General features: G+C 37.9%; 1 protein-coding gene across 2 annotated transcripts in view; it reads right to left on the reverse strand.

Moving 5' to 3' along the window:
* Positions 1–23,102, reverse strand: part of Bmpr1b (bone morphogenetic protein receptor type 1B) — a 296,535-nt gene that overhangs the window by 181,335 nt on the left and 92,098 nt on the right. For both annotated transcript variants that reach the window (XM_026784078.1, XM_026784079.1), the window contains exon 2: positions 22,430–22,496. The gene's annotated coding sequence lies outside the window, so the exon portion shown is untranslated. The remainder of the gene's footprint in view (positions 1–22,429; positions 22,497–23,102) is intronic.

Genomic DNA, 23,102 nt, shown 5'->3' on the forward strand with positions numbered 1-23,102 from the left:
ATAAAGAACTGAAGATTCCAGTCAATATGTGCCAGAAGTTCTATGGCATCTCTACAGTTCTGTTTTTCACTAGTGTTTCGTCCTTTCTTTACATTCTACTGGGTCCAATATAAAAACATACAAGCCAGCCAATTGACGTCTTAAGTTCAAGTCAGACACAAAGCCAACACTGAAGTCGATCTGGGGACCTGGGGCGCTGCACTGTGGTGTCTTTCTAGAAGTGTGCAGCACTCAGCATGGAATGTTATGATTGGGTGAGTTACAGATGGCTAAATTAAAAAGGTAACACAGTTTTCATTCCGATCTTGTTTATGTAAAGTTTCTAAAGGGTAGAGCCTTCATGTTGTTCCTCCCCGTTTCCTGAGCTCCTCTTCACATTGTACATCCAGAAGTGACAACCTGCTATTACCTCCACCGACACAGTAGCAAGTCCAAAAGTAATCTCCGGGACTGATAGAGACTGTCCAGGAAAATATACCCGAAATTCTACCTGTACCATGTGTGGACAAGCAGGGAACACTGAAGAACACATCCTCATATTAATTCCAGTAAGGAATTCCCAAGTGTAAAGGACAAAGGTGATAGATATGTGACTTAATGGAAGAAAACCGATGTTTCTATATTCTATGTGAGTTTAAATTAGAACATTTCACATTTCTAATAAAATATTTGTAAACACACATGACAAACTATGGGGCTCTCCTTTGGTTGTATCTCTAGCAAACAACATTTTTATTTTGATCCAGTCCTGCGCGTCTCATATGTGAGGGGCATGGTTTAGCACTGAGCTTTACCTCAAGACTCTATATATACAACCTTTAATCGTGGTGTTATTTTGTTTCTGTTTTAACAAATAAAGCTTGCCTGAAGACCAGAGCTAAGCCACTAGAGGCCAGGCAGTGGTGACACACACCTTTAATCCTATTGCTCGGGAGACAGTGGCAGAAGGATCTCTGTGAGTTCAAAGCCACCCTGCGATACACTAGATTGATCCAGTCTCGAATATAAATAGAGCAGAGCCAGGCAATGGAGGCTGACACCTTTGATCCCAGAACCAGGGAGGTAAAGATGGGGAGTGATATGGCTGGGTGGAGAGAGGAATATAAGGTGGAAGGAGACAGGAGCTCAGTACACTGTGAGGTTTGGTGGAGACAGATGCAGTCTGTGGATTTGTAGATCACCCCTTTGGTCTGAGCACTAGTAGAGGAAAGAATTCTCGTGGCTGGCTATCCTGTTTTCTGATCCTTCAGCTTTCATCCCCGAATATCTGACTCTGGGTTTTTATTATCAATACCAATTAGAATTTGTTTAATACATTTAATAGAATATAACATAATATTCATAAGACTTAATAAGAGACAGAAGGTCTTTATGTTCCTATAATTCTATCTTCAATTAGTTATTTTACTCTAATGGGTAAGATTTAAAGGAAAGAAATGATTATTTGAAGTAATTTAACTACTATCATGAACTGTTATAGCAACCTACTTACAAAGACCCTGACCCTGGATTCTGTAAGTTTAAACTGACCTTTAAAGCTCTGGTGTGACCAGGGAAAAAGGAGACACATGAAGCATTATAGCCTGAATTTTTTTTTACAATTCTTTGAGCAGTGTTCTAAGATATATGAGTGACTTTGGGCAGGGGTGGGAGGATGCTATAAAAGTGACAGTTGACAGGTATAAAAGTTTTCTCAGTGTCTGGAAGACATAAGAACATCATCTTACTGTCCCGGACTCCCAGCTGTCTCCAAATGTGGTACCATTATAGCTACCACCATTACCTACAGTGACTTTATATGTTCATGACCACACAGAAAGATATTACCATCATTAATTTACAAGTAGGAGCTCCCAAAACACTTCAGATCACTTTACATAAGGAGGAAGAATGGGGCGGGGAAGCATAATCCAAGAAAAATGATTCCAGCCTGGAACTTCAATGCCACCCTCATGGTAGTGAAGTAACCCCAGAGCTCAGTGGAACCATGGGCCATGTTTACTTCTTATCTACAAGCTTTGGAGAGCAATGATATGGCCTGAACCTCACTATGACCCGCTAATACTTAAGTCTGCAAAGTCAACCAAGTTAAACGTCTCCAGCCTTCCCTTTAATACTTCAAGATTCATAAGACCAAGGTACTGAATAAATCAGACTTTCATAAATACTGCCTACTATATAAACATACTCAAGATCATCTTTAAAATCAGTACGACTTATTTATCTCACTCCTCTTCATTCAGCAGACAGCTGGTACTAACTAATACTAAATTTAAAATATGGTTTTAGCTTTGGCAACTAATTGTTTTACAGAATGGTCTAATGTTCTAAAAGTCAGCAATTTTCTGCAAACACATGCTTAAGGCTACAATTTCCCTTATAAGGGCAAAATAAAAAGAGTAATTCCTGCAAAGCTCTAGCAATTTAAAACCTTTTCCCACTTAAATGTATAACAACAATTCATGAGCAGCCTATATGTGCAAATTTATCCCAGGAAGCAATTTTGCACCTGAGAAGTTTCTAGTGTGAGTCTAATCAAAGAAAGTATACAAGTATTTCATGAAGGAAAGTCATGGCCAAATTAGGACTAATCTTTTAGCTTTCACGTTTGAACAGAACAAATTCGGAACATCAAAGGATTAGATACATGAAATCATCTCTCAAGTGTGAGACGAAAAATCCCCACTACCAAAACAGTCCTCTGTTCCAAAACAGATACTCTCTGTACCAGATAGTCAGCCAAGTCGTGATTTAATTGCCCAAAGTAGTGAGAATTCATGGGCTACACATGCACAATTAAGTGTTACTAACTTGATATGTTACATCAATTTCAATAAGCGCAACAAGAGAATTAACATTTATAAACCTTTGACAAACACCAGGAAAACATGCTATTCACCTTATCTACTGAGCTGGAAACATCAAATATGTTTTTATAAATCCCCAAAGACCTTTCACCTATGAGTGCATGATTGAATGCAAAAAAAAAAAAAAAACAAAAACAAAAAAAACCCTCCTTAGGTGAAGATTATTTGTGACTGTTGTCCTTGCTAGAGAATTTTAAGTCCCATCCGAGCAGTTATATGGGTAAACATGGTCACAAAAAGCATTTTGACAAATACATTTGGGTCACCTAAAGATGCAAGTCAAGGGTTAGTAAGTAGCTTTTAGGGATATCCCACAAATAGCCACAGTGCATCTCCTACCCTTAGATGATTTACATGCTGGTATTACATTTTAACATTGGAACACATAGTGCAACCAATTTTGTATATTTTAGAATGTTCACAGAATGGCTTAAAGATCGCTTTGAAGTGGCATATGTTCAAATTGCACCAATGAACTGTGTCTAAGATTTCAAAAATTAAAATAGTTTTACTTGATCCAACCCCCCCCCAATGGATCAACTCCTGAAAGAATCTGAACATTAAATTTAACAACAGAGCTGACTTGCTAGAAACTAAATTTCATGAATTGATTTTTAGAAATGGGTATGTTTGTCTGAAATCTTTGTATTTGTTTAAAAACTACAGACCAAGCATTTAAATTCTCTCATAGATTATAAATCAAAGAAAATTGAAGGCAGCTATATAAACAGATCACTGCCTGCATCTGTTGTATAGACACAATGATCTCTAATGTGCAGCATTTAGCCTGTTCACCTCTCAGCTGCCATCTTTGAATAAACATGTCTTAAAGCACCATCAATCTAAGCAATGTGGGGCATTTTTCTTCCAAGAACAAAGACATTTTCAACTTTGGATTAGATGTACAACTGTAAAACCAAGCAGAAAAAGGAATCTTGTGATATAGGTTTATGTTAAATGTTGAACATGATACTACCAAGCTTCTCCAAGGAGAAGATGCCTTCAAGAACTTCGGATATTCATCTTAACTCTTTTTTTCCCCCACTGTTAACTACTTTGTATCATGGTATTTGCTGGATAACTTTCTGCCTAGTACTTGGAGAAGTTGCAGGAACATTGTGAATTAAAAAAAAAAAGTTCAGTTATTATCAAAGGAGCAAACTTTATTTATACAACTAATTTAAATGTAGAAAGACAAAAATGAAAAAAATCATTGGTGTGGAAGAATTGGTTCTTTCAGAATCTGACGACCAAGATTACCATATTTGGTTATTGATAGCTAATGATTAAAATAAGGATTTAAAGGTACAGAAAAATGTATGCTTTTTTTTTTTTTTTTTTGGTTTTTCGAGACAGGGTTTCTCTGTGGCTTTGGAGCCTGTCCTGGATCTAGCTCTGTAGACCAGGCTGGTCTCGAACTCACAGAGATCCGCCTGCCTCTGCCTCCCGAGTGCTGGGATTAAAGGCGTGCGCCACCATCGCCCGGCTGTATGCTTATTTTTATGAAGACTTTTAGACTGTTCTACTCGGGCCAATATATAAAAAAAAAATACTGTCAAAAGGAAAATCGTAGGAGAATCAATACCTAAAAAACAAAATAAGGGTTCATGCTGACCAGAACGAGGACCACATTTCCTGAGACTATGGAAATTTCCACATACAATTGTAACACCAGGGCTCTCTCACTCCTCACCCGGGCTTCCTCATGGCACCCTATGCCATAATGGCTGTTTGTTGAGGGAAAATAGGGTGGAGAAACAGGTTATAAATGCTTACGATTGAAGAAAAGCTGCTCTGTGCCAGTACATTGGAAAACTGTTTCACAACAGCGGGTTTATGTGAAAATGTTAACTCCTGAGGTGTTGCCAAGGCCACAGAGACCAGGGTAATGCCACACACAATGACTGTCACCTGAGTGTTTGTAAAGAGAAAGTCTGGGGAGGGCTATATTTACATAAGACATCTCACTGTGAATCAGGAAAAGAAAATGCAAAGTAGGTTGTTTTGTTTTGTTTCTGTCTTCTACACGATGATTTCGTTTCAGGATCCTTTTCATGAGGTTACTAAAATACCAGCAGTGCCCTGCTTATGAACGAATGTGATCCCTTCTAGGTAGGACCTGGCAGCACAGTCTTTAGGTGAAATTTGAGAACAACATTACCACTTCCAAATTCAATCTCGATAACTACATTATCACAGCGTTCTCAGGAATCGCCAAAGATGACAAATGTGACCTGTTTATGTTGAGTGGCACATCTCTGTCACCTGGCTCAGAAGGCTGCAAGGAAGAGGGCTCTCGCCAACACTGTCTCCCTTAGTGCCTCCCATGCACCTTCCACCGTTACTGTTGTTTCTCATTGCGCCATTTTACAAGAACGGAAATGCATCAAGGGATTTTTCTTGAAGTGAGACTCCAGCTATAAAGCAAGTGAACCAATTTCCTGAGACTCGAATAAAGAACATGTCTTTCTCGCTGATTAGAGAAATCCAATTTTAACCTCTGTTTATGTCAGACTTGGCACACTTTAATACCATCATACTGAATTAGGAAATAACAACAACAAAAATAAGATGCCATAATTTCTCAAGTAGCAAGTGCACTGGTTCCTTTGTATGAAGCCCACATAGAACCTGGTGAAAGCTTAACTTCTCACAAGTTTCCTACTCATATCTAAAGGACATTGGGCTGAAGTCTCATGAAGTACTAAAATGGCCCATTACTACAAACTCAGTGCAAAGTCTAGAGCCAAAAAGAATGATCCATTTGCACATTTTCCCCTTTTAAGAAATTAAAAATATTTTTTCAGTCTGGACATGATGACATTACTTTTTCTTTTTTTAGCCCTTTAAGCTTTAGATTCATCAAAGAGAAAAAATTTTGTTTTAAGCATGAGTTACATTGCTATATTTTCCTTTTACTAAATTAGAATAATATATCAAGAAAAGTTAATTTGTTCTTATAATCAATAATAACCTTTTTGGAGATTGCTGTGCTGCCTTCAGTGTTCATATCATCATATTTTGCATGACAAATATTCCCACATTTCAGATGAGGAAAGCAAGGCTTAGAACAGAAAACCACACATACTGAACTCCACATGTAAGAAAGAAAAATACTTACATACCGTCAACAGAATGAACTAAAGTATCCACACCTTTATGTAGGGATTTACCTAATCATTAAGGCTTTCAATGAGCTATTTCTAGTAATTTATCTACTCAAATTTGGCAGACAGATAAAACTGAGGAGATAAATCTAAGGTATTTACTCCCTTCAGCTTTGATTAAACCCTTCCGAGCCTTTCAGGGGCTGGTTGAAAACTAATGTCTTCTTTTCCCACTGATATATAAATTCTGCTTCACTGGGTTGTAGAATTTGCGTAAATACTACTAATGACTAAAGATTGTGTTTCTTTATACTCAGCTTCTGGGATATAGAAGCTACATAGTTCATAAATCCTTATGTTCAATAAATGCTTGTTAAAATAATACATATGCAAATAAAACATCTCAACTGTGACAGCAGGCATACTGTTATGAATACAATCCAATTATTAATATAATCCAAAACTAATAAATAAGCTTCTCTAGCCTTAACATGTATCTGATTTCATGTAGAAATCTTATAAACTCAGTTATCTTGGGGTGGGAACTGAGACTCTAGTTACATGGGCATTGGTTCCCAGTCCATCTTCTCACTGGCAGTGGCAATCTACAGGGACACAAGAAGTCTCGTGACTGTTTAGAAACGTGTGTGTTCCTTGGCTATTAACCTTCATTTGTATCTGAACCAAACCTCAAGTTGTTACATTAATAAGTAAGGATAAGTATGTGTTTATGTAAATTTTCCCAACATTAGGGTTATTTCAAAAAAAAAAAAGACCATTTTACAGTTAGTCCTTTAGTCCTAAAGGGCAAAAAAGTGGGGTGGGGGCTCATTTTAATATTAAGTAAATTTAAAATTAAGTTATCAACTCTTGCTATTACCACTGGTCATAGTGCCTCCCAGCACAGGAAAGCTGGAGTAAATAAAAATGGAATGAAGAAGCAATCAAGCAACTTATTCTTCTGGAAGGCATCAGGGTTCTGCCCACCTTGATTAGTGCCAATTTCTGGCTTAAGATTAGAATTCTACCAGATCTGACGAGCGCTGCAGATTCTAACACGTATACAACAGTGTAGAGGACATACATGACCTCTTAGCCACTCTATTTTTGAATGTTACCTTTTTCTCCCCTCTAATACTAAATACTTTCATCCCAGTGTTTCCTTTGTGTTGTGCCAGGACTGAAGTTTGTGGCTACTACTGTTCAGTCTTAAGTGCAGGAATATTGCCATTGCAAAACCACGAGTAACAGAAATACTGTGTTAACCAAATGACGGAAGCCACTTGAATAATTCACCCTTGCCGGTTACTATTTAAGTACAAGGGAAAATGAGCTTTCTGTACACAGGAAAATAGCTGAACTGAGCAGACATCACTGAAAATCTGCATTTATTTCCTTAGTGGATCTTGTTAACAAGCTATTATTGCCAAAACTCAAGCATGAAAAATACACACCAAAAGAGGACACACTGTTTCATCGAGCCAAGAATTTCTGCTTTATCCCTGCACATGTCAGTGATAGGTTATATAAGCTGCATGTAGACTGAGAAAGTGCTGAAAACATTCACGTCACCAAACATTCAAAACACAGTTGATGAACAGACCAAATACTAAGCACCTACAAAAAAAAAAAAAAAACAATGTGTATGCTGAATATTCTAATAAATTTCAAAAAAAAATCAGACAATAAAGTAGTAGTAAAAAGCTATTATCCAACCTCTACCCTTAATTTGAAAATGAATAAAAAGGTCTCTAGGAGAAAACACTGGGTTTGAAAAGATGCAACTGTCGTCTGTTAAATACGTCTGCAATATGAGCTAGGGTTCTACCCATCCTGTGATAGTACTTGCAGGAGGAGCCTTTCAGAGGGGAATAGGTTTAGATGAGACCTTGAAAGTGGGGCCCTCGGGACAGTGTGAGTGCCCTGCTCAGAATAAACACCACAGAACATTCTCTGTCTCTCTCAGCTGTGCAAACCCACAGGGATTAGTGACTATCTACAAACTCCAAAGACAGCCTCACCACAACCCAGCCAGTTTGGCATTCTGATGTTGGATTTTCAGCTTCCAGAACTGTGAGAAAATACAGTTCTGTTCTTTAAACTACCCCACCTATTTTATTTTAGCAGCCTAAGGCAAACAATACAAATTCTGCGATCGCTGCCTTTATCTCTATATAAGAATTATTCTAGACCATAATATGCTCATGGAGTTTAAACTACCATAAATGTTTTTATGATACAGTAAGAGGGCTAGAAGTAGTTGGTAAGTATTCATTTTTTTTTTCAACTGCCAGTTGTTGACAAAAACACAAAAGAGAAAGAGAGAAAAACTCCACAGCTATTTTAACAAGTAACTCAGAAAAGCACTCTGGGGCGGGCGCCGCCTCATTAGCACTAAGTGCAGACATACAGACATTCCCCACACAAAACCTCTTTCAGCGGCATCGGAAAGAGAATGCTTTCTGCCTGTGTCACTTCTCAGGTCCAGGCCTCTAGCACGCTTCGTGTTATATGCAATTAGCCCCGTGCCAAGATTTAGTACGTTTCATAATAAATCCCTTGACCGCATTGACTGTAGGCTTGGCAAACGTGGAAAGGCCCTTATTCAAGCAAGCAGAACACAAGCCACAAACTTATCCCACAGCAAAATGCACTTGCTGGATGCCAACACACAACACATTTCAACAGTTTGCCTTGCCCTCCTCCGTTCATCCCTCCCGGTCCACGTGAGGTGGAGGAGGAGACAGGAAAATGCAACCTGCCTTGTGACTGTAATTAAAGAACAAACAAAGCAAGACCCTTGACTTCCTTCTTCCTCTCGGCTTCATCTTGCCACTGGCTCTTTCTCTGGCTTGAACCCTCCAGACCCAGTCCCTCACCCCCACCCAGAACCTAAAGTCACTCCACAGATTGAGAGGCAACGTTTACCCTCATTTAAACAGTAACCATCTGTTGCTGGCAGGACGACTATGGCTCCTTCTCAGGTTTCCAGCTTTGGAAAACGAAGGCTGTGGTGCATTATGGTGACTGTGTGGGAAACCGTCTCTGCACAGAACTAATGAATGCTTCCTCTCTTCATGCCAGCAGAGAACCAAACCTTTTAGACGTTTCAGGGATCGCTGTTTGCGAAAATCATCAAAACAATAGCCGGGTTTGGTGGTGGTGGTGGTGGGAGGGTGTTGTGCAAAGCTCAATTTCAATCCTGTTTCTTTTTTTTTTTTTTTTTTTTTTTTTTTTGTTAATTAGAAACTCTATTCTTTATCTGGGAAATGCCTTGAGAAAGTTAAATATCATTAATTTTAGGTACCTTAGAATATAATATACTGACCTTGATAATGAATATTTTAATCACAAATAACTTACAATGAATATAAAAGGAAAGGGTTAATATATCTTTTATTAAAACTTCACCAAGTCTTCTTTTGCATAATACATTTCAAATACTACCACTGTGTTATTTACAATAAAGATGTCTTGGGTCATTTTCTCCCATATCCCCTGCAAGAGACTTCTGCTATTGGCACACCTAAAAGATTAATATTATGCATCTTTTCCAAAGATCTGATATGTACCTACAACAAGAATGAAAATATTCCTAAAACCTATATTTTATTCATTTTAAAAGCTATTCCCCCAAAAAAAACTGAAGAAAAAAGAGGGTAGGGGCAGCAATATGGTTCAGTCAGTAAAGACACTGCAGGGACCTGACACCGGACTTTGATCCCCAAAACACATAAAGGAGGATGGAGAGAATTGAACCCACAAGGTTGGTGGGTGTACAGGTGTACCTGCTTAGCTCCAAGGAAATGTGTGACTGTCTGGCTGTCTTTAGTTTTACAGAATCCCAAAATTAGCCCCACACCCTGTCTCCCTTACTGTTTGCTAATCTGGTTTCTGATACTCTATAACACATATCTGAGATCATTCACTTAACAGAAAGGGAAAGTTTGAGCGGTTTGCTTCCATGGCCTGTAGGGGTGAGGATGAGGAAATTCAGTTGCAGAGAATGTTGAGAACAAGTTGCCCACCTCCTGGCACTCAAAAAGGAGAATCAGAGGCTAGGGTCCCACGGTTCCCTTTGCAGGAAGGGACCCAAGACCTTAACTTTCCTCTAGGTCCTGCTACTCCACATAGCACCAACCTGGGCAGGAAGCCTTTAATTCAGGGGCCTTTATGTAATATTCTGGATTAACCCTGTCCAAATGCCAAGATTTCTCCTTTCCTTCCTTCTCTCTCTTCATCCTCTCCTGGGAAGCATTTGTAAGGTTAGCATGGTAAATTGTTGGTTCTTAATCATAACTTGAAATGCTTCCTCATGTTCTGATCCCCATCTGCCATCTGCTCAGTTTCCTTCCAGTGTATTCTGAGTATGGTCACATGACCTGGGTTGGGATTACTCCAGTGCTTCGTTATATGCTGGCCTGTCTCTCCTCTCCACCATTTTCCAGTCTGTGTATCTAGCATGATGGGAGGGGACAAAGGGTACTGTAATAATGGGATTGTATTGTGGCAAGAGAGCTTTTCAATTAAAATGTTTTCAAGGTAATATTCTATTAAATCATTTGCAAAAAAAATGTTACTTGGTATAAACCTGGCACTGGCATTATTTATGGGGAAAGTATGTACTTACTTTTCAAAAACAATAACTATGACTTTGTGTACTCAGCAATGCAGTTGTACAATATAGAGCACAAAGCATTGCATCTAATAGCTGTAGCTCAAATCCCCAACATGCTTGTCCATATTGGTCAATCAATAACAGACAATCATGTTCAAACCCACTGTAAGCTCACCTTGTAACTCAACTAAATTTAGCTTTATTTTAATATTTTAAACCAGGCTTTGGAGCATATAAAACTAGAATTTTTATATCTCAGAATATTTAAACCCCTTACCAAATTGCAGTGACCTTTTTTTTTTTTTCAAATCTCTAGATTTTTTTTTTCTTTGACAAATGGTCTGGTAATTTTGTCTTTGTCCTTTTAAGCACTTGAGGACTTACACTTTATATACTGGACATATGAACATCATATACCAGTGATGAGGTACAACAATATTTGTCTTTGAACCAAAACACACACTACATTCATGTTTACTGGGATGCTACATATATTTAAGTTCATTTATAATATCTTGCTCTATGCTCATTTCTTAAACTTGATTCAGCCTCCTCTGTACGGAAAGCACTGTCTCATGTACAACCTTCCCCGTTGAAAACATTTCTGGAGCTGTCTCACCAAATCTCAGTCAATACAGGATTCTCTGACATTTTTTTTTCTGGACTGGCCATTCATATATATATTTGATATCTAAAGATTTCCCTTGCTGTCTTTTCAGCTCAGTTACATTTAAAATTACATTTAATATTAATTTGGGTTTTTACTTTATTCAATCCTAAAAGACATGTTTACAGCTTATTCTACATAAGGTGAAAATTTTAAGCTGTCTTCTTTTGTGTGTGTGTGTATGTATGTATGGATGTATGTATGGATGTATGTATGTATAAATTGAACAGTTCCCTCAAATGTTATGAAACAGTCAGACTCCCTGGTTATAAATGCTATCTATCTCTAAAAGCAAACATATACTGCCTTCCTTCATTATGATACTTAAAACAAATCAGAGTAGAAAAATATTCAATCTCTACTATTTTATGTAGTTGTTGGGAATGAAGAACTAGTTAAATGCTTGTAAACATTACTAATTATGAGTTTCAAAATACCGTAATAGCTTCAATTTGATGGATTTACTGAGTTCTTTCAGAGACCGAATGGAAAAAGCCACAACAGCTGGGTGTCGTCTCAGTTCTCAGCTGGGTTCACTCAAGTTTGCTTGGTGAAGTGCAGGCTGCTGAGTCAGCCAAACTGCTCCAGGGCCTCTGAGATGATTTGGGGTCAGCTGGTTGGTAGCTCCTCCATTAAGGCTGACCTTGGATGGATGAACTTGACTCTGCTCCTCTGCTCCTCCGGGTGGCTCACCTGCTAACAGGCTATCCTGTCCTTGGTCTTACTCATGACAGTGGCAGAGTTTCGAAAGGAGAGCGAGCAGTAGAAGTTCTAGATGCCTAGAAACTAGACGACATCACTTCTGTCAGTCTACTGTGACTTAAAGTCACAAGTTCAACATGCATTCAAGGGGAAAAAAAAACCACCCTCCAACGTAATAGAAATCCAAGTAATGCTGCAAAATGTTTTGACTGAAGCAGCTTTTCCAAGGCCACAAAATGTATGTATGAAGTATCTGAAGTATTGTTTCACAAAATGACATTGTCTATATTTGAAAATTCTAAACACCTAAATATCATTAAGTAGAACATCGAAAATGCCACTAGAGTGATGATAACTCTTATCCAGTTGAAGGATTTGCTACAGTTAAATAACTTGAACTCAATTTCTTGAACAACCAAGAACATTAAGTAGTTAGCTAGGACATCATCCCAAGTAAGTTAGTCTTTTAAGGCTTTAACTAAGTAGCTTCATTTCAAATGCATTCAATGTGTTGACATTATCTTTAGTCCTACAAGGAACAGAGGTATGTATCTGTCCTTGCCCATGTTTGGTAAGCTACAAGTGTGTAATTCCAACTAACTCCTATTATTACCCTAAATGCTCTATTATGTAAGTGTGAGTAATTAGAAGTTTGCAAATTTAAATTTTTAAACACTAAATTTGAGAAGAAATCACAAAACAAACTTGTTACAATACGACAATGAGGAAAAAATACCTTATGCAAAAAATCCACTTATATTCTGCACCTTACATTTTTCTGTATTTTAAATGTATTGAGCAAACCTAAATAAAAATATTTACTTCTATCTTCTATTTACCTTCCAGTTACACAATATGATTATGAAATGCAAAAAGATTAGACAAAGAGGGGCCTACCTATAATGCATTTATATAAATTATATTACATCTTATATCATTATGACACATATATTAAAAAATATACTAAATATTGCAATCACCATTACAGTAACAGATTTATATTATCTATTAATTAGTACATGTGTTATGAAATATATTACCTATGGACAAAAACTAACATTAATAAACTGATCTTTTTGCATGAACATTCTTTGTGGAAACAGAGGAGCTATGTACACAAGAAGCAAATAAGTGGTATGTCAGTGACGCGGAAGAGGCCCTTGGGGAATAATTTATCTCTGCTGCAATGATTGGCACCAGAGATAGACAATAAAAGATGAAAACACCTAGAGGTGTGATGGGGTGCAAAGCACTCTGTCCTATCTTGTTTTAACAGACTCCTCACAGACTAGGAAACAGTCAGGGACTAGAAAATTAATACGTGTAAAATACGATATGTGATTTCACAGTTGACTACCACCCTGTGCCAAAAAGCTATCAGAGATGCACAATCACTTCTTAAAACAAGGAGCTGTGGGTTGAAGTCCAGCCGAGGATCTTCCCTTAGTTGGGGAAGAGACTTTCAATAACTCTGCAGTTCTTCACAAAAGGGAAAGCGAAGGAAGATGGTTAGAAAACTAAACACTGGGGACATCCTACAAATACAGTGTGACCCAGAGACTGTGCCAGGAACAATCCCACTGCCTTTCATAATCCTGCCAAGAGAAAGTTCAGACCATAGCTGTAAGTATCCCTGAAGGTACATTATCAAATTAATTTTTACTGGACACCAAAATACAAGGAACCAACATCTTATATTTATCACTATAATATCTGGTAAATGCTCTTTAGAAACCCAGTTATTTTTACCTTTGCCTCAAGACCACTAAGGAAGTCTGAAGAATCCCATGGGAAAGGTGTACACAGTTGTGATTGCCTCCTTTTCTGCTGTCATGATAGATATACATCATGACCAAAGGCAACTAGGGAGATGAAGGTTCATTTTGGCTTACAGGTTACAGTCTATCGTCGCAGGAAGCCAGACAAGAGTTCAAACAGGAACTACAGCAGAAAGCACCAGAAATACCCTGCTTTCTGGCTCACTCCTTGGTTTTCTGATCATCTAGCATTTTATATGACCCAGGACCACTGCATAGGGATGGTGCTGCCCACAGTGGTCTGAGTCCTTTTCCAACAATCATTAATCAAGATAATAACCACACAGACATGACCATAGGCTAATCTGCTGTGAACAGTCTCCCAATGAGGTTTGCTCAAATGAATCCAAGCTGTATCAAGTTGAGAGCTGTAGCCGAGACAACTTTTAAGCTTTTAAAACTACTCTTAGGCCAGCATTGAAACCCCAGTTAAAATCTCTACCCCCTACCTTTTCTAGATTTAGTATCCAAGATTAGGCATACAAATCCTGATAGTCTCGTTTCTCTCATCTTTAAAATCAGGGCTATAAAATCGCACTCCTGGAGAGCATTCTAGAAGACGGATGAAACAGTAAATTGAGTATTTAGTACAGCACCGGACACGTGCAAGGCTGCAGAACAGTAACAACAAGGACAACATGGAGAGGCTGAGGGCAATTTGCCAGCCTTTTCTGTTGCCAATTCTCTGAGGAAGAAGGTGAAGCTTCTTGTTTAAAGCAGCCATATGTCTGTTTCCATAAAATATGTTTGGTGAAAGAACAGTCTATACATCCTGAAGTTAAAAGAAATATCCTACCGTGTTTCCACACCATGCTATATTAGACATATCTTGTCCTTTGTGGAAAGGAAGACAAAGTCATTTTGAAATTTAATTGATGGAAAAAATATTATTTCTCCAAATCTTCTTTGGCCAGTAAACAGTGGAGGACAGCAAGAAAGGGGCCTTTTTTCATACCGCTATCCAAACCTGAGCATCCATTAAATTCACTACACAGCTTCTTGGCAATCGACAGCCTGGAGCTGAGCCCCGCTCTAGAGAAGGAAATACGCTTTTCAAAGTCTCACAGATTCAGTCATCTGAGCAGGCAGGCTTAAGCTACCGACTTGTCCTTTAGAGTAAGACCCTTTATTTTCTTCTCACTCACTGACCCAGATCATATATCGGCCTGTTTTACGAAGATTACTTCTAGAGCTGGACTCTCCTGAAGCTGGCGTTCACTGTCACATTTCACTCCTGAAGTAAGGGTCAAAACCTGCCCAGGCTTGGACGCTGCACCCAGCTTTTCTCTCCACCCAATCCTCATGTGGCATTCTTTCCATCTTTGAATGACTAAAGTGAGGTTAGGCCATCTCCAAGAGTGTGTTACAAAACCATTTTAATTCTTGGTTTTGAAGGCAAATTGTTCTGCCTTGAGTTTGCACAGCACCCATGTGTTATTCTGATATTCTCCAAGCTCTTGAATAAAAATAAATAAAAGATATATGATGTGCTGCTAACTTTAGAAGTGTCTTTTCTGCTGGGACAATTCTGTTTTAGTAAATGAGAGATGTACTTAATTTAAACAGAATTTAAATGTTTCTCTAAAAGTCAAAGTACACTGACACAATCTTCTATCTATTGTCTTTGCAACATTATGTAATAAGACAATTATCTCCTAGTTACCTTCACTTCCCTTAGGCTCTGGATGAATACCATTAAACAGGAACTACCAAAAACATAAATCTGAAATCAATTAAGCTTAGTCTAAGAAGTCTAAATAATACTGAAATCTAAATGCTGGCTAGTTTTACGTTAGCCTGACACAGGTTAAAGTCATTGGGGAGAAGGAACCTCAATTGAGAAAATACCCTCATCATCATCACATGGGCCTATGGGCAAGACTGTGGTGCCTTTTCTTCATTAGTGATGACGTAAGAGTGCCCAACCTATGGTGGGTGGTTCCACCCCGAGGCTGGTGGTCCTGTGTGTGATAAGAAGGCTGAACACAGCATGAGAGCAACCAGGAAGTGCATTTCTCCATGGCCTCTCTCCATCACTTCCTCCCTTGAGTTCCGACCCTGACTTCCCTGAATGATGGACTACAAGCAGTAAGATGAGGCAAACCTTTTTCTTTCCCCCTCCAGTTGATTTTGGTTACAGTATTTTATCACAACAGTAGAAAGCCTGACTTAAGACAATCCTGGCAATAACAACAACTACAATGCTATCAAACTTTATGTTTAAATCTAACTCTTCACTATTTAATACAGCCTTGTCCAGAAGTGCAAAGACTTTAAAATATACTTTGAGCTAAGGTTAGGTGAAAAGGCTTTCCCAAAATGTTAGTTTCAGCCTGTAATAATGGAAACATCTGTCTATAGATCTTCTGACCAATAATCAGATAAATATAATCACTGGGTAACAGAGGGGGAAATCAAAATTATTTAATTGATTAAACTAAATTAAAAACATTGAATGCATCCGATGCTTGCCATGATGCTTTTCATTGATAAAATTTGTATTGAAGGCACTTTTTAAATTCTGTACTCTGAGGAAGTATGGGGCAGTGGCAAGTAGCATAGGAGTGGTTCAAATAGTTCAAATGCCAGCTCTTATTTTATTACCCTAGCTAAGCCTGCTAACTTCTTTGTGCCACAGTTTTGACATCTAGGAATAGCAACTACTCTCTAGAGTGTTAGAAACCATGAATGACAAAATAGATCCAGAAAGAAATTATCAGCATCTGTTATACATAATTACCATCAAGATTCTAATCAGGGTATTTAAAAACCAGAAGAAATTACACCGAAACTTTGATGAGATCTGAAAATGTAATATGGAAGTTCTGTGCTTTAGTAAGGTTATTAAAGCAAAATCACCAAGGCAGTATTGGAATATTCAGCTGACAGGAAAAGAGCTGGTAGCTCTTCCATACGGGCTTCAAGCAAACTGTTAAGAAGCTAAAACTGTAACAAATAAACTGAAAAACACATGGTAGGGAGCTCACACATTACATACAAACGTTTAGAAAGCATATCAGAAGTAAAACAAATAAATAAAAATGTAGAGACAATTAATTGAAATTTGGGGAGCCCATTTTCTGAAAGTGGACCAGATCACAGCCAATCCTAGGTGTCACATGATAAAGCCCAAATTTGACAGGTGTAAGATGATATCTCAAAGTTGTTTTGATTTGCATTTCCCTGATCGCTAAGGAGGTTGAGCATGATCTTAAGTGTCTTTTGGCCATTTGAACTTCTTCTGTTGAAAATTCTCTGTTCAGGTCAGTGCCCCATTTTTCAATTGGGTTAATGAAAAAGACTCACTTTTTCCAGAACCAAATAGGAAATGAAAGCAAAGAGAGAAGAAGCCTATCTAGGTACCTTCACCTCCATGGTAACGATTCCTGTGTTCTAACCCCAGTAGGAAAGTAACTCTCAATGGCCAATCCACAGATAATGAGTTTCTGCTTTCTTGATTCATCTAAAGCCCATAAAACAAAATTCCTAAGTTCAGCTCATTGTCAATGACTTGGCTCCCTACATTTTTGGAAAGGATGCCAAATTCATGAATATTAATTAAAATAAAACTAAATCTTTAAAGGAAATTTGTTGAAATTTTCTGAAGAAACCACTGAAGGATTCAAAGCTTAATAATGCAAAGGAATACTACTACCACATGAAAACATTGGGATACAAATCTTCCCCTAAATCTAATGAGAGATTTTCATAACACTGCTATTAATTGAAAGCAGCCTTGCCTGTGCTCCTGAAATAAAAACAAGACATGCAGCATTTCAGAAGGTATCTTTGCAGTTTGTTTAAAGAGCTTTAAGGTTTAAGTCTAGCCCCAGCTACAAAAAGACTTTTGAAGCTAGCCTTGGTTAAGTAATGAAACGTCTCAAAACAACAAAAAAGCTCTAAAATAGTCTCAAGTTGAGAATGATGATGCATGCCTAGAATTCCAATATTCAAGAGGCTGAGGCAGGAGGGTCACAAGTTCTAGACCAGACCAGGGTGTTAGCCCCAGACCCTGTCTTTAAAAAAAATAATAATAAAATAAAAAGATACTCCCAAAAATATATGGAAATGCTATCATAGATCTAGTGATTTTTATCTTGTTACCAAATGTCTTATTAAGGACACTGTTAAATATTATTATTGCTGGATAATATAGGCAGTGCAATTGAATTATTTTAATTATTGCTATTCCTGGATAAATTAGGATAAATGTATTACAGCCTCTAAATTCCTTCATCTCATTATTCAGTGACATAGTTACACATTTACCTCCCAAGCTGAGCCACTCCCATTGTCCTAGTATGCACTTGATAGCCGTCTTTCTCCCACACAGCAGGAATCTACCATGAGTCAGTACTCAAAATATCTTTAGTGTCATTTCTTGGGGAAAAAATCCTACAGGCAACCTCTAACTATATAGCCTAGTTTGCAAGGTGAGGTTGCCTCTGCTTTTCTGAGTTATCGATATCAGTGACTAGAAATCTCCCTCTGCAGTCTGCTAATGTGACTGAGCAATAGCCTCACCCCACATCTGGTAAAGGGCCCTTTTCCTGTGGGAATGAGCTAGGACCACATTGCCAGCTGCTCTGAAGCTGCTGGTTCCATGATGCCATGTAAGTAGAAATTGAAAGACCTAGAAGCATTATGTATGTCCCTGCTAAGAGTCCTACTGAACTGCTAAAGAAGGTGGAGTCTGGTAGATATTAGAGACCTTCAAAAGGAATGGTTCTTAGATGCTCACTTTAGCTTTTTCTGCTTTTCTCCCTTCCAGGTCCCCAGCATATTGGACTACGCTACCCACATTCAAGGCAGATCTGTCCCAGTTAGTTACTCTTTCACATATCAATCCTCCCCAGAAATGTCCTCAGAGCATACCAGAGGAATACTTTACTAATTCCCTAGGCATCAATCAATCCAGGAAATATGACCATCAAGATTAGCCTTCAACAATTGGAAACATGTTCACAAAATGGATAAAAACCTTCTTCAAACACTTCACCCTGGTCCTCAGAAGGCTAGCCATGCTCTGCCCCATACCCGAAGTGCTAATGTTGGGGGTGACCACAAGCTATTGGTTTCTTATCTTCCCAGTCATTTCCCCTTATAAAGAAACCCCATGCTTCTGATAAACAAGTTTGGCAGTCAACTTTGTGCACAATGATAATAAAATCTATACCATTATTACTTTACAAAGGGGAGGTTGATTTTGGCCCACTGAGGTTCCATGCAAAGCTGCACAACATAAACTTTGAGCCTCTGGTGAGGGAAGCACACCACAGTAAGTGTATGAAGCAGAAGAAATCCCTTACATGTGAACAAGATGTAAAAAGAGAAGACCACTTAGATCCCACTTAGATCCAAGGACCTTGCACAAGATCCACAGCCTTTTCTTCCACAGCCTGAACGATTCCCATCTTCTACCTACAGATCCGCAGTCCTTTCAACAGGACTGTGATAAATGCCAACCTTTACTTCAGGGATGTTTGCAACTGCGCAAAGACAGCACCAGAGGTATGTGATACAGTTCTCCAAACAAAATTCTTCATACTGAAAATTTCAATTTTGAAACAATGATTGAGGTGTTGGATGTGTTAATTTACCATGATCTAAGCATTAGATATTTCATAATTATATTAAATTATATTTAATTATATTAAATAATGTAAATTATTATACCTTGATTAATTATTTGAAAATATTTTTAAAGACCAAAAGTAAACTTAACATTAAAATACTTAACCAATGGAAATAACTTACAATTATATATCCAGGAGCCAGAAAGATGGATCAGCTGTTAGGACCACTTGCTGCTCTTGTAGAGGATCTGAGTTCAGTTCCTAGCACCCACATGGAGTGTATTAACTCCCCTTCCAGGAAATGCAATGCACTCTTCTGGACTCCAGAGGAACCAGGTATGTATGTGGTGCACATGCGTACATGTAGACTATCACTCATGCACATAAAATAAGATTTAGTCATTTTTATTTAAAAAGTATCTAACCAGGGAGCTGGAAGATGACATGAAATTAAGAGCACTGGTTGCTTTTCCAGAAGACACAAGTTCAATTCCTAGCACCCACACGACAGCCACCAACTATTTATAACTTCAGTTCTAAGAGATACACCACCCTCTTCTAGACTCCCTGGGCACTGCACACACGGTACACAAACACAAATCCACCACCTATATACATAAATGTTTTTAAAATATATGTAATCAACATTTCTTGTAATAATCTTAAGAAATAAATAAAAACTTTGATAAATATACAAAAGTATCACTTAAAAACTTTACTGGGTATATTTACTATGATTTAAAGACTTAAAAAATGAATCCAGCTGGGTGGTGGTGGCACACACCTTTAATCTGAGCAGCTGGGAGGCAGAGAGGCAGGCAGATCTCTGAGTTCTAGGCCAGCCTAGTCTAGAATTAGTTCTAGGTCAGCCAAGGCTACACAAAGAAACCCTGTCTCAAAACAAAATGAAACAAAACAAAAACAAACAAAAAGAACCCAATGAGAAAAGGTACATTAAAATGCATAGTTCTTGCCAGGCATGGGGGTTCATGCCTTTAATCCTAGCGCTTTGGAAAAAAAGGAAGTGAAACTCCGAGTTTGAGGCTAGACTGATCTAAAGAGTGAGTTCCAGGACAGCCAGGGCTACAGAGAGAAACTTTGCCTCATGGTAGGTAGGTAGGTAGGTAGGTAGGTAGGTAGGTAGGTAGGTAGGTAGGTAGGTAGACAGACAGACATATAGGTAGATAGATAGACAGAAACAAGAAGAATTAAAAATGCATAGTTTTAATTCTTCTTGTTTCTTATTGGAACAGATGTTAAAAAAAAAACAAGTACATTTTGATATCGTTATTATGAGCCAGTTCAGCCTGCAACACTCAGACAAAACAGACATCGATCAGGTCACTCGGCATACTTCTGATCTCTTCTCTTTGCTTATATTCCCCTTAATGAAATATAAACCAGTTTAATCTCACTGCAGCACCTAGTAAGTTTTTTTATTAATTTTTGTCATATTTAGTTTTCACTTATCCTCTATCTTCCCCCCAAAAATAAAGCACCCATCTAAGTTGACTTACAAAATCTGGCATCCGGATTCTTAAATATTTTGATTATACCTGCAATGTTCTTTTACTGTGTTGCCTTGTATATATTTGTTCACCTGTGATATAGTTGCTTGAAAACTCTAAGAACTGTGTCTGAAGGCTTCTAGAGCCTTTTATTTCCTTTCTCGACTAGGGCTATGACTTAGGGAGTTGTCCCCTAGGGCAAATTGTTCTTTGTTACAAAAAGAACAAGGGACAAAGGTTACAATTGTCAACTCTATTTAATTTTACTTATTTTATTGTTTTATTATCTAATATATATGGATATTTTACCTGTTTGTGTGTCTAGTGCCTAGAAGAGGGAGTCAGATCCCCTGGAACTGGAGTTAAACAGTCATGAGGTACCATGTGGGTGCTGGAAGTTGAATGTAGGCCCATATTTCTATATGGTATGGCAGCCAGGTTATCAAGACATAGGCCCCACCTGAAGTGGTCACATAACCTTCCAGACAGGCTGTCGCTACCTAATAAAAGGTCAGGATGTTGTTTTGCTTCCTGCTTTGTAATTTGGAGGATGCCTGATAGAGATGCTTGCTGACTCAAGCCTAGTGACAGCTACCACACACAATAGATAAGTAGATGTGGATGTGACTAAAAACCATTCACCTGGTTACCTAGGAAACAGATTGCTAATGTATTTCCCCTAAGTTTTGGTGTAAAGACTATTTGGGGAATAAAGCGAGAGGAATTCTTCAGGATGTGAACTCAGGACTTCATGAGGGACCACGGAGAATCTCCCTCCTGATAAAACCATGTGAGTTGTGTCTTCATTCCCTTGCCTCCACGCCAGTCCAGAGAGAGATAGTTTATGTTGGGGTCTGGTCAAGAGAAATAATTTATGGTCTGGGCTAGCACCGGACACCGACATAATGGTGCCCAGATGTGGTGCTGATCCATGGACCACGACAGTTGAACCCAAGTCCTCTCAAGGAGCAGCAACTTTTCTTAACCGCTAAGGCATCTCTTCAGCCCTTTGGAAATGTGTTGGTCAAGCAGGCCCCAAATTCATTCTCCTCCTGCCTCCACCTCTTCAGCACATCCTACTGGTGACATCATAGCCAGCATGTACCACCCACCTCACATCTCCTCCTAAAATCGGAGAAGTCATTGGAACTATTAGCCAGAAAAGAGTGGTGGAATAAGTTTGCCTGGAAGCGGAATAATTTTGTAATCTGGTTTGTACAAACCTGAAAAATGTTATCATAATGAAGTCATCAATACTGGAGAAAAGGTCATCACTGAGTGTGTAAATGTTTGGGGAACAGACTAAGTGTGTAAGCCAAGATTACAAGTAAAAGAAATGAGCTTCTTGCTCCTTCCAGAACAAACCCACATCCACTCTGTCATGTTGATTTATACCAGTTCACCTTATCTTGTGTACTTTTGGTGATAATTAGAGGAACAACCACACATTCCACTCATCGTATAAATTATATCTTTCTCTTGATTTCAGCAGACCATAAAGTCAATATCAAAAAACAATGTCACCTATCAAGTGTCACAAAGTCCTGAATAATTACCATGACTTTACCTTTATCAGCAAGGCATTGAATGATCTTCACTTCCTTTCACATCTAACAAATACTTTGAACTCCAACCTGTCAAATAAAGGATTAATAAATTAAGTTTCTATTTGTTTTAATCTGTTGACTTGCAGAGAGTCATTTACCAATACATCTGCAGAAGAAGCAGAAAAGCAGTCTCAGTGAACTTTCAATTTCTGGATGCTTTCATTTATTGTATAAATGAAATTGAACAGATCTGGGAATAGGTATATAAACTATACCTTTGTCCACAATATTTTTCTAGCCAAATTTCTTTAAGCTTAAATATACATATTTGTTTAAATACACATATTAAATAATTCGAATTATATATAGTATATATGCTAAACAAATATAAATAGGCATGCAATATATGAATATATGTATGTATCATATTTTCATAAATTTTGAGTATTCACATCAAATTAATGCTTTTTCTAATAAAATATATAAACCACAACTAGATCTTGGTTGGATAAGAACTCTGCTTTTCTATATATTCATATAATCCATATTTTTCTATATTTTAAAACTTAAGAGAATAAAATAAATATAATAAACTGAATAATAAATATATTAAATATTAATTAAATAAAATATAAATTAACTTTAAATAAATAATAAACCAAAAAACAAAATAAAAATGAGTAAAGAAGCCTG

This window comes from Microtus ochrogaster, chromosome 21 (assembly GCF_000317375.1).
Source record: "Microtus ochrogaster isolate Prairie Vole_2 chromosome 21, MicOch1.0, whole genome shotgun sequence".
Lineage (NCBI taxonomy): Eukaryota > Metazoa > Chordata > Mammalia > Rodentia > Cricetidae > Microtus > Microtus ochrogaster.